The following is a 12,616-nucleotide window of genomic DNA, read 5'->3' on the forward strand; positions in this document are numbered from 1 at the left end:
CTTGACAATAAACAAATGTTTTAAGCATTCATTTTGAATTAAAACAAAAATAAACTACAGGGTTCCTGGCTGGCTCAAGTCAGTTAGGCATTCGACTCTGGTTCTGGCTCAGGTCATGACCTCAGGGTCATGGGATTAAGCTCCACATTGGATTCCACATTCAGTGTGGGGTCTGCTTGAGCTTCCCCAGCTTGCTCAAGTACATTCCCCCAAGTGTACCCTCTCAAATAAATAAATAAACAATAAATAAAATCTTAAAAAAAAAACCTACATGTAATTTTAAAAAGGCACAACTAAAACAAAATGGTATGGAAAGACAAAGTTGGATAATTTACTGAGCAAAGACATTTAGTACAGACAGGAATTTAAGTAAAATACAAGATTCAGAAAGTATGATGATTATTTTTATTAAGTATAATTCACAATGAGACCTTTAGCAGTAGATAACTTACATATACATCAAATAATACTGCATCAAAATACATGACAAAAATCATTAGAGTTGGGAGAATGAGAAACAAGTCACAGACTGGGGAAAAAATACCTGCAAAAGAAATATCATATATAAAGGACAGTTACCCAACATATACAAAGAACTCTTAAAACTCAGCAATAGAAAAATTAACAATCCAATTTAAAAATGTGCATAACTTCTGAAGAGATACCTCACCAAAAGTGATACACAGATGGAAAAGCAGCATGCATCATTAGTACTGATGCTCAACATCAGTCATTAGAGTACTGCAAATCAAAAAAATGAGATAACCACTACATATCTATCGGAACAGCTAAAATCCAAAACACTATAAACATCAAATGCTCGTGAGGATGCTGAGCAACACGAACACTCTCACCCATGGTTGGTGGGAAAGCAAAACAGTAAAGCCACTTTGAAATTCAGACAGTTTAGAGATTTCCTACAAAACTAAATATACTCTTATCATACCATCCAGCAATTATGCTCCTTGGTATTTACTCAAATCGGCTGAAAACTTATATCCATACAAAAATGAAGCACAGATGTCTACAGCAACTATATTCATAACTGACAAATGTGAAAGCTATGAAGATGTCCTTCAGCAGGTGAATGAACTAACTGCAGTACATCCAGTCAATGGAATAAAATTCATTGCTAAAAAGGAATGAGCTATCAAGTCATCAAAGGATGTGAAGGAAACTTAAATGCATACTGCAAGCTGAAAAGGTTACATAGTGTATGATCCAATTACAGGACATTCTGGAAAAGGCAATGTTAAGGAGTCAGTAAAAGCACTAGTAGTTGCCAGGAATTAGAGAAAAGGGAGGGCTATGTGGAACACAGGAGATGTTTAAGGCTGGGAAACTGTTATGTATGACACTATAATTAATGATGGATACATGTCAACATCCACCATTTGTCCACACCCATTAAATGTATAATATCAAGAGTGAACTCTAAACTATGGGATTTGGTTGATAATAGATGTGTCAATGTTGGGTTTATCAATTTAAAAAAAAGTATCACACATGGTGAGATGTTGATGGAGGGGGTAAAGGGAGTAAGGGAGAGCTTGGGATATATAGGAACTCTGTACTTTTTACTCAATTTCACTGTAAACCTAAAATTGCCACATAAAATAAAGTCTTAATTAAAAAATTAAAAATCATTAGAAATAAAAGAAACCGACATTCAACCAACATATACTTACTGCATGCCCATGTGTTCTAAGTTCTAAATAGAATAGCAGCAAAGAAATAGAGAAACAAGAAAATGAAAAAAGCCAAATGACTTCAGAGGAAAACTGCTATACAGACAGACACAGAAGGGCAAGAGGTCATAGACCAAGTGGGGTAGGAGGAAGCTATTTTAGATGACTGATCAGATCCCTAATCATTAAGAGAAGAGCAGAAATCAGGGAATCAGAAAACAGAAAACCAACAGGATAAATCTGAAAGCTAGTTATTAAAAACTAAATAGATGAACACTTGGCAAATCATGAAAAATTTAAAACATCACTAGTAAAAGATGGAAATAAACACCACAGACTTTAAGGTAAAATATTACACATATTCATCAATAACAAATTTAAAAATCAAAATATATATATAATCCGGAAAAATACAAATGATCAAAACTGACTCAAAAAAATAAGGATTCCTCAAGATTTTACAGAACTACAGAAGTTACCACATGGCCTGTATACTCCTATTAAACTAAATTTCTAAGTTTTTTTTTCTATTCTTTCGATAACTTCTGTACACTTGACTAATATGAGTGGGATTCTGGTTCCTCATAATACATGCCTTTGGCTATTAGCAAATTTATTAATATATATCCTTATTAGTAGTTAAAATAAAAAAAACCTTATTAGCATTACCTAAAGAAGTATTACACAAACATTTGTTAAAATTCAGAAGCCATTCTTATTTTTTGTAAAGTCAGAACAGAATCTCTCCCTAAAGAATCTCTCTCTGGTGCTCCTGGGTGGCTCAGTGGGTTCGAGCCTCTGTCTTCAGCTCAGGTCATGATCTCAGGGTCCTGGGATCAAGCCCAGCATCGGGCTCTCTGCTCAGTGGGGAGCCTGCTTCCCTTCCTCTCTCTCTCTCTCTGCCTGCCTCTCTGCCTACTTGTGATCTCTGTCAAATAAATAAATAAACAATCTTAAAAAAAAAAATCTCTCTCTCTAAAACCAACAACTGCCATCATTCTTAATTGTAAAAATGTTAGAAATACTCTAAGACAATTATCACCTCTCTTATTGAACCGTGTCTTAGAAATTCTGGCCAATGTAATAAAGCCCTAAAACAGAAATCAATATTGTGACTATTGGAAAGCAAGGAAAGGTTACTATAATATTTTCAGACAAGACAATGAACCTTGAAAACAAAAGTAAATAAAATTTTATTGAAGACCAGTAAAATAATAAAATTAGACACAAATATCTAGTTACATCTGTGTACTTATCAGAAGTAAATCAAATTAACTAAAACAAAATTAAAATTTAAATGGGAAAGGCAAATTAAACTGTATTTTTATTTTCCTAATAAGCAAATTTTATTAATGTCATTTAAAATGATGGCTGCTTCACTGAGGATAGCAATCAAATGTGATACAAACTGCTTGTGATGACACAGCAAACTTCTCTGAAGGATGACTTAAGACTGTTATATGCTTATACCTTTTCATTCAGCAACTCCACTTCTAGGAAAATATTCTAAAATAATCAGGGATGACTAGAAAACAATTTATTATAACATTTTTATAAAAAATATATATTTATATTCAATATATATAATATATATAAATATATATTTTACAAAAATGTTATAATAAATGGTATGATATGTATATATATTTATATACATATCAATTTAAATATATATACCAATACATATCAATATAATTGATATTATCAATTGAAATTATAATTGATATCAATATATTGACATATCAGTATATATCAATATAAAATATTGAAAATAAGTTACACATTCAGCAATAGGAAAAGAGCAAATAAGGCACAGCTGTACAATGGAATGTCAGGCAAACATTAAAAGATGATTTTAAGAGAATCTTGAAGAACAAAGGGACACTTTCAAGATTTAGCACGGTAACAAATTACACAGAACAGGATTCTAATTTTATAAAAGCAAAGTATGTACACACACATATATAAAGGAAGAAAAAGTACTGGCAGGAAGCATACCAGAATATCAATAGTAGTTATCCATACATAATGGAATATGGGGTTTAAGAAAAAAAAAAAGGCAACTTTATTCTTTTCAAGTATTTAGTCAGGAAGGTGAAAAAAGTTCAGGAAGAATTTACAATAGAGACACCTTATCAAACATCTAGTTCTATTTCCACTATTTTTTGTGCCAATGTACCTTCTCCTTCTTTAATACTTTGCACTTTAGAGCACCTGAAATTTTGTTTAAATGCTTTACCCACCTCTTGCTGCTCACGTTTATTATACAATAATTCTGTTTCACTTTTAAGCCTATAAATCACAAAATAAACTAAAAAAACAAAAAACAAAAAACAAACAAACCCAGTAATTAAAAATATAAAAGCTGAGAATATATCTTAAAATTCACCTTGCAGAGGGCCTGGGTGGCTCAGACGGTTAAAGCCTCTGCCTTTGGTTCAGGTCATGATCCCAGGGTCCTGGGATGGAGCCCCACATTGGGCTCTCTGCTCGGCAGGGAGCCTGCTTCCCCCCTCTCTCTGCCTGCCTTTCTGCTTACTTGTGATCTCTGTCTGTGAAATAAATAAATAAAATCTTAAAAAAAAAAATTCACCTTGCTCTCCCACTCTCCGTCCTGTGTGGAGCCCAATGTGAGGCTTGAACTCAGGACCCGAATGTCAAGACCTGAGCTAAGACGAAGAGTTGGATGCTTAACCAACTGAGCCATGCAGGTGTCCTAAAATATACCTTTTCTGATGAAATGAATGCAAGGCAAAAATAAAACTTTGTAGCTTTCCAGAACCTATTAAGCATTTACCTGAAAAAATTTCACCAATGTAAATACTGGAATACTGAGGAAGAACTCAGTAATGAGTTAAAAGTGCTCTGCATGCATATGTGTGTGTATCACTTTTAACCAACATTAAAGAGTTCTTCCTCACATCTCCCAGTCTGATTAGTTTCAACTGGCAAAAATTGAGAACTAACTCTCATTTCCAGATAAATAATTCATGCTTTCCGTACACCGCAAATAAGGATTGTGTATTAAAACATGTTAAGAAAATATGTAAGAAGAATATTTATATCATAGTAGGGATCAAGAAAGACTTCCCAAAAGTACACTCAATGGTGGAAATTTGAAGGATGAGGATGAAATCAGTAGATGACAAGAAACAGGGATCAAGGGGCACTTGGGTGACTCTGTCAGTTAAGTGTCTGCCTTCGGTTCAGGTCATGATCCCAGGGTCCTGGGATAGAGCCTCACGCTGGGCTCCCTGCTCAGTACGGAGCCTGCTCCTCCTGCTCCCTCTGTCTCTCCCCCTGCTTAGGCTCTGTCTCTCTGTCAATAAATAAATGAAATCTTAAAAAAAAAAAAAAAAAGGAAAAAAGAACAGTTAAAGGGGGCATTTTTGTTTGTTTGTTTTCAGATGTGAGCTTACAATGAAACCATTACAATATTATTCCCTAAATGTCTATAATCGATTTATTTTCACAGCAACCTACAACTCCTGAAACTTTTTCTATACCCGTATTTCATTTCAGTAGCCAAGCTATTTTATACTGTTAAAACTCTTATTGCCCCCACACATATTTCAGAAGGATTTTTTTTAAAGATTTTATTTATCTGACAGAGAAATAGCACAAGTAGACTGTGGAAGGCAGAGATGCTTAACCGACCGAGCCACCCAGGAGCCCCCATATTTCAGAAGGATTAAGATTAAAATACAAGGGATGCCTGGGTGGCTCAGTGGGTTGGGGCCTCTGCCTTCAGCTCGGGTCATGATCCCAGGGTTCTGGGATCAATCCCTGTGTCGGGCTCTTTGCTCAGCGGTGAGCCTGCTTCCTCCTCTCTCTCTGCCTGCATCTCTGCCTACTTGTGATCTGTCAAATAAATAAATAAATATTAGGAAAAAAAGATTAAAATACAATTGTTGGGGTGCCTGGGTGGCTCAGAGGGTTAAAGCCTCTGCCTTTGGCTCAGGTCATGATCCCAGGGTCCTGGAATCGAGCCCCACATCAGGGTCTCTGCTCGGCATCTGTTCCTCTCTCTCTCTGCCTACCTGTGATCTCTGTCAAATAAATAAATAAAAAATCTTAAAAAAAATAAACAAAATACAAAGTTTCATTTATTTAAGTAACCTCTACTATCAATATGTTTAAATTTTTTGAAGTTTTGTTTAAAGCTTTTATATTTTTATTTATCTATTTAAAGTTTTATTTATTTAAGTAACCTCTACACTCAATATGGGGCTCGAACTCACAACCCTGAGGTCAAGAGTCACATGCTCCTCCGACTAAGCCAGCTAGGTGCCCCAATACAACAATTATTAAAAATAATGTTTTTTTGATAAAGGTGAAATGGGAAAGATCTTCCTAAGAGAAGGTGAATGATTACTACCGATGACATATGAAGAGCTTCTACAATTTGATGAAGAAGTATAGACTGATGTAGACTTTTGGACAGTTAATTTGGCATCTATCAAAACTTAAAATGCTTGGGGCGCCTGGGTGGTTCAGTGGGTTAAAGCCTCTGCCTTTGGCTCAGGTCATGATCCCATGGTCCTGGGATCGAGTCCTACATCAGGCTCTCTGCTCAGCAGGGAGCCTGCTTCCTCCTCTCTCTCTCTGCCTGCCTCTCTGCCTACTTGTGATCTCTGCCTGTCAAATAAATAAATAAAAATCTTAAAAAAAAAAAACTTAAAATGCTCACTAAAGAAACTTTTTTATGGAAATACTGGTGCACAAAGATACACTGAAGCCCAGTAAAGCTCCAGTTCTACTTGCTCAAAATTGAGAGAATAAAGACTGTCCCTGACTTACCATGGTTTGACCTACAATTTTTCATCCTTACAAAGACATGAAAGTGAAGTTTCCACACTTAGTAGCAACTGTATTTTGAATTTTGCTCTTTTCCCGGGGTTGGAAATATGCAGTACCATACTGTCTTGTGATACAGGGCAGTGGCAGCGAGCCACAGTTCCCAGTCAGCTATGTGATCAAGAGGATAAACAACTAATACACTTAAAGCCATTCTATTTTTCCCTTTCAGTATACTACTCAATTAAGTACATGAGACAGTCAACACTTGAAAATAAATTAAGTATTATTTTATTTAGAGAGTTCTGCCCACCAGCAGTCTAACCTAAAGTGTCCTGAGCGCGTTTAAGGCAGGCTATGCAAAATGATGATGTTTCGCCTTATGCCATTTTCAACTTACAGTGTTTTTATTGGGACAAAATCCCCTTGTAAGCTGATGAAGATCTGTACAGTAGTCCCCTTTTACCACAGTTTCTCTTTCTGCAATTTCAGTTACCAACAGTCAACCACTGCCTTGGATCCCATGGCTAACGTATCATCCGAAAGTCAATGGTAACCTATCCTTACATCACACTGCCTCTGCCATTCACCGCATTTCATCTCGTCATGTAGGGATTTTATCATCTCACATCATCACAAGAAACATGAGTACAGTCTAATGAGATATTCTGAGATAGATCACATTCACATAACTTTAATTATAGCATATTGTTATACTGTTCTATTTTATTACCAGTCACTGTTATTAATCTCTTACTGGGTCTAATTTATAAACTAAACTTTATCACAGGTATGTTATAAGGAAAAAAGACAGTTTATACAGGCTTTACTCTATCTGTAGCTTCAGGCAGCCACTGGAGGTCTTGGAAATATCCTCTGTGGATAAGGTGGGATTACTGCAACATAAAGAACCATGAATAGGGCACCTGGGTGGCTCACTTGGTTAAGTGACTGCTTTCAGCTCATCCCAGGGTCCTTAGATCCAGTCCCGCATCCCCCCTCCTTGCTCTGCGGGGAGCCTGCTTCTCCCTCTCCCTCTGCCTGCCACTCCCCCTGCTTGTGTGCATGCGGGCGCTCTCTCTCTGTCTCTCTCTCGGCTCTGTCAAATAAATAAAATCTTAAAAAAAATGAATAATTAAAGGACAATGGACTATATCATGACCGTTAAAAAGATGAAGTACAACTGTATATATTGAGATGGAAAAGAATATGTAATTACCAGACCTTGTATTTTTAAAAATTGGTTAAAACTACACAGTGCTTATTTCTGCATAAAGAAAACAAAATTGTTAACAGTGGTACCAGGGAATGGAACTAGAAAGTGAGGAAAGAGCAAGTTTTACTTTTTTATTCTAAATAACTGGGTTGCCTTGAATCTTTTATAATAAGCACAGGCTACTTTTGGAATTTAAAAATAAGGGGAAAACCCCTAGTCCAGTATGATGCTTATTTCTGGGGGCTGAGGACAAAGTGATTTTTGTCCTGTCTTTTTTTAAAGATTTTATTTATTTATTTGTCAGAGAGAGAGCAAGAGCGAGCACAGGCAGACAGAGAGGCAGGCAGAGTCAGAGGGAGAAGCAGGCTCCCTGAAGAGCAAGGAGCCCGATGTGGGACTCGATCCCAGGACGCCGGGATCATGACCTGAGCCGAAGGCAGCTGTCCAACCAACTGAGCCACCCAGGTGTCCCCCTGTCCTGTCTCTTAATAATCTTCACTACTCTTCAAATTCTCTGAGAAATACACATACTTTTTAAAATTTGAAAAACCTGTATTTTGTATCAGTGGCAAAGCTTTTTTCCCCCCAATATTTTAACAGTTATGGTCTCAGAAAATTGATCCTGACATCCCAATCTCTTCCAGAAAGCATACTTCTTTTTTTGAAGATTTTATTTATTTATTTGAGAAAGAGAGAGAGAGCATGCACAAGGAGGGGGAGATGGAGAGACAGACTCCCCAGTGAGCAAAGAGCCCCATAGGGGACTCATTCCGGGATGATGACATGAGTCAAAGGCAGACACTTAACCGACCGAGCTACCCAGGCTCCCCTCCAGAAAGCATTCTTAAATCTAAGTTTGGAAGCATAATATTTGCTACAGTAACAATTAAATGTAAAACCCATTTTATTTATTTATTTATTTATTTATTTATTTATTTATTTGACAGAGACAGTGACAGAGGGAACACAAGCAAGGGAACTAGAAGAGGGAGAAGCAAGCTCCCTGAAGAGCAGGGAGCCCAATGCGGGGCTTGACCCCACGATCCTGAGATCATGACCAAGCAGAAGGCAGACACCTAACGATTGAGCCACCGAGGCACCTCAAACCTATTTTAGAATGGAATAATAACTAACCTTTATTAAGAACTTAAGCACTGCATTTGCAAGGTACTTTACTTGCATTATCTCATTTCCTTTAAATAGCCCCATGAAAGTTGTATTATATTATTATTATTATCAATCCCCATTTTACAGAAGACGACAACTAAGTCCTGGAAGGAGTACATGTCTTACCTAGGGTCAGGTAGAAGAACCATGATTCAAATCCAGGTCTCCAGCATCTAACCATTCAAGACACATGGAAGGATAAGTACTAATGTACCTCAGAGATAATAAATAGGCTAGAACTCTGAAATCCCACATGAGTGTTCAGAATGGCTATCCTTAAATAGGTTAATGACCCTAAAATGAAAAAGTAGTGAAAATTCTGATTACAGAAGAAAACAATCAGTATTTCTTCAAGGCAAGGGGGCTATTTTTCCTTGTCTTTCTGCTTCTACCAAGGTTCAAGAAGGATACAAGGGACAACTCCGATTTTTAAGTAACTTATCTGCCCTCTGACTAGTCTGGAATTAGCCCTCTTATTTAACTTGATGGGCTTCTGAAACAAACTGATCAGAATCCTGAAACCTTAGCCTTGAACAAGACCTAGTTTCAAGTTTTAATCAAAAGGAGAAATTTCGGGGCGCCTGGGTGGTTCAGTGGCTTAAACCTCTGCATTCTGCTCAGGTCGTGATCTCAGGGTCCTGGGATTGAGCCCCACATGGGGCTCTCTGCTCAGCAGGGATCCTGCTTCCCCCTCTCTCTCTGCCTGCCTCTCTGCCTACTTGTGATCTCTGTCAAATGAATAAATAAAATCTTTAAAAAAAAAAAAAAAAAGAGAGAGAGAGGCGCCTGTGTGGCTCAGTGGGTTAAAGCCTCTGCCTTCGGCTCAGGTCATGATCCCAGGATCCTGGGATAGAGCCCCGCATTGGGCTCTCTGCTCCTTGGCGAGCCTGCTTCCTCCTCTCTCTGCCTGCCTCTCTGCCTACTTGTGATCTTTGTCTGTCAAATAAATAAATAAAATCTTTAAAAAAAAAAAAAAAAGAGAAATTTCAGGAAGTCAAAAGAAACATTATGCTTGATTAATAGAATAATCGATATTGACAGAAGAAATATGGGAATAACTTTAAAGTACCTACTTATTTTATCTTTATCTATTCTAACAAGTTCTCTTTTTTAAAAAGTATAATTGAAAGTTTATCCTTAGCTTTCCTTTATGTTTTTTCTTTAAAAAACTATAGTTAAAAAGAAATATACACCACTGTAAACCATGCCAACTTGGAAACCTGCCTATCATAAAGATCAGAGAACCAGGGGAATCCCTATTCATCTGTTTAGCAGATACACTCCAAATACAAACTTATTTTGGGGTTTGGATGGTTAGTATTAAATGCCACAAAGTCCGGAAGAATAATTCTCTTTTTGAATAATGGTAAACCAGGAATCAAACCCCTTCTAAGTGAAGAGGAATATCCAGTCACTCTTCCTTGGTAAAAGTATCTGCTTATAGAAGAACTGAGAGACTGACATCAACAGACCAAATTTCACACTCCAACATTTCTGTACATTAGGCCCCTTTGACCAATAAGACCTCTCAAATTGAGGGGCGCCTGGGTGGCTCAGTGTGTTGAGCCGCTGCCTTCGGCTCGGGTCATGATCTCAGGGTCCTGGGATCGAGTCCCGCATCGGGCTCTCTGCTCAGCAGGGAGCCTGCTTCCCTTCCTCTCTCTCTGCCTGCCTCTCTGCCTACTTGTGATCTCGCTCTGTCAAATAAATAAATAAAATCTTTAAAAAAAAAAAAAAAAAAAAAGACCTCTCAAATTGACAACTGACACTATCAAATGATGATAGTATTAAAGCTCTGTACAAAGTCACTTAGGTAAAAGTAGAGTATTTAGTGAAAGTAAAATTCACTGAATTTTGATCAACCACTTTCACCAAACCTGAAACTGGGCTTAACAACCTACATATATTACAAGTCAAAAACATTTTAAGATTCATTTTTCACAATGTAAATCACTTTTCTTGGGTAATTAATAGATTTAAAAGCTAAAGATTAAGGAATTGCCTTAATCAATACCCTGTATTAACAGAATATGAACAATGCTTTCCATTCATATGTATCTGTATGTGTGTATATACATGTATGTTTCCACATAGCCATAAAAGATACTTAGGAGTTAGTGTAAGTGTGTTTCACAAATGCCATTGAGCTTCTGGCAAAGTTGACAAGTTCTAACCTGCTTTAAAAATTACTATTCACTGTCTTCACCCCAATCTAATTTTACTTAATGTTATTCTTTTGGACAATCCTACAAAAAACAAAACCCCACAAGCAAATTCTTGTAAATTTCAATATCCTGCCTACTTATAAGAGCGGAAGAGTCAAACAGAGAAGGGGGAAAAAACGTGACGTGCACAACCTTGATCCAAAACACAACTCGTCGTTGTCTAATTTTAGGCCTACCCATTTTGATTGTCTTTTAGAGGTTAAAAAGAAAACAAACAACTACAGATAACTTGTAAAGTATAATTGAAACAGTTATATCAATGGGAGTTGGCATGATTTATCAAGGAGGAAACAAATCACGCTCACGACTTCCAATTAAAATGAAGCTACAAGGAGGATACGGCCCCGCACCAACCAACAAGAGAAATCACTTTTCACACTTTAGCTCTGGGATGACTTTATCTTTAAAGAATCAGTCAAAAGGCTGAGTCCACCGAAGACTGTAGTGCGTTGGGTTAAAGCCAAACACGGTGAAAAGCCAACCTTCGCCTAAATTACCTAAAGAAGCAACTATTCACCCCCTGGCTGAAGACCAAACAAGAATCACGAGAAGATCCGAAAGTTCGGGTATTAGGCGAGGCCCTCAAACCCTCGGAGCACTATGCGTTCCCACTAACGCGGAATATGGAAGAGACCGCACATTGCAGTTTAGAACAGGGTACAGGGACGAGAGACAATATGCCTAACCGATGAAACTAGAACGACCGGAGAGGTAGCAAGGAGGGACTCCGTACGACAGGAAAAATCGAGGACGAAAAGCCGAGACGTGAGGTCGACCACTAAACTGAGAACAGGAGGACGCTGAAATGCGAGGGAAGGGAGACCGAGAGTGGGCAGAGCCTGTGGCGCGGCGCGGCCCTGGGCAGGGCTGGGTCCAGGAAGAGTTAGACTTCGCCAGCCTAGCGAGCTTCCCATTTCGGGCTAAAGCCGAAGAAAACAGCCCTAGGGAGCAGACAATGAGCCACCGCCCCAGGAGCCGCGGCTCCCGGAACGCAGGTGGCGGCTGCCCCGGCGCTGCCCCCGGCAGGTAGGCTGCTGCGGGCCGCTCGCGCCGGCCAGGCCGCCGAGGAGGAAGGAGGAAGAGAGCGACGGCCCGTGTCCCGGCCTGTCTGCACACTTACCCTAGGCGAGGAAAGGTCCCCGCCCCAGCGAGGCGCCTCGGTCCGAGCTCCCGGCGGGCTCCGGAGCCGCCCCGGGCAAGCGCGCGGCGCGGGGCAGGCGGGGACGGAAGGGGAAGCGGGGCGGGAAGACAAGCCGCGCTGGAGCGCAGCCGCTGCTACCGCTAGGCCGAGCGGCAGCAGAGCCCCGCGGGCGCCGGCAGGGGAGGGCAGGGAGCCTTCGGCAATGGCGACGGCCCGGGCCGGAGGGGAAGCGGAACAACCGCCGCCGCTGCGCGTGGCCACAACCCTGGGGGAGGGCGACGGCTGGGAGCGGGCAGGGGCGGGGCCAGAACACCGCCCCTCTCTGACCCAAGCCCGGAGCTCCACCGGGCGGAGACCCGCACCACCTCCGGATGGGAGGGCT

General features: G+C 39.5%; 1 protein-coding gene across 1 annotated transcript in view; it reads right to left on the reverse strand.

Annotated features, from left to right (window-relative positions):
- The window catches only part of PAK2 (p21 (RAC1) activated kinase 2), a 94,721-nt gene extending 82,105 nt beyond the window's left edge, over window positions 1–12,616 (reverse strand). The window contains exon 1 of the mRNA XM_082700075.1: window positions 12,214–12,616. The gene's annotated coding sequence lies outside the window, so the exon portion shown is untranslated. The remainder of the gene's footprint in view (window positions 1–12,213) is intronic.

Source organism: Mustela nivalis, assembly GCF_964662115.1.
Source record: "Mustela nivalis genome assembly, chromosome: 1".
NCBI classification, from domain to species: Eukaryota; Metazoa; Chordata; class Mammalia; order Carnivora; family Mustelidae; genus Mustela; species Mustela nivalis.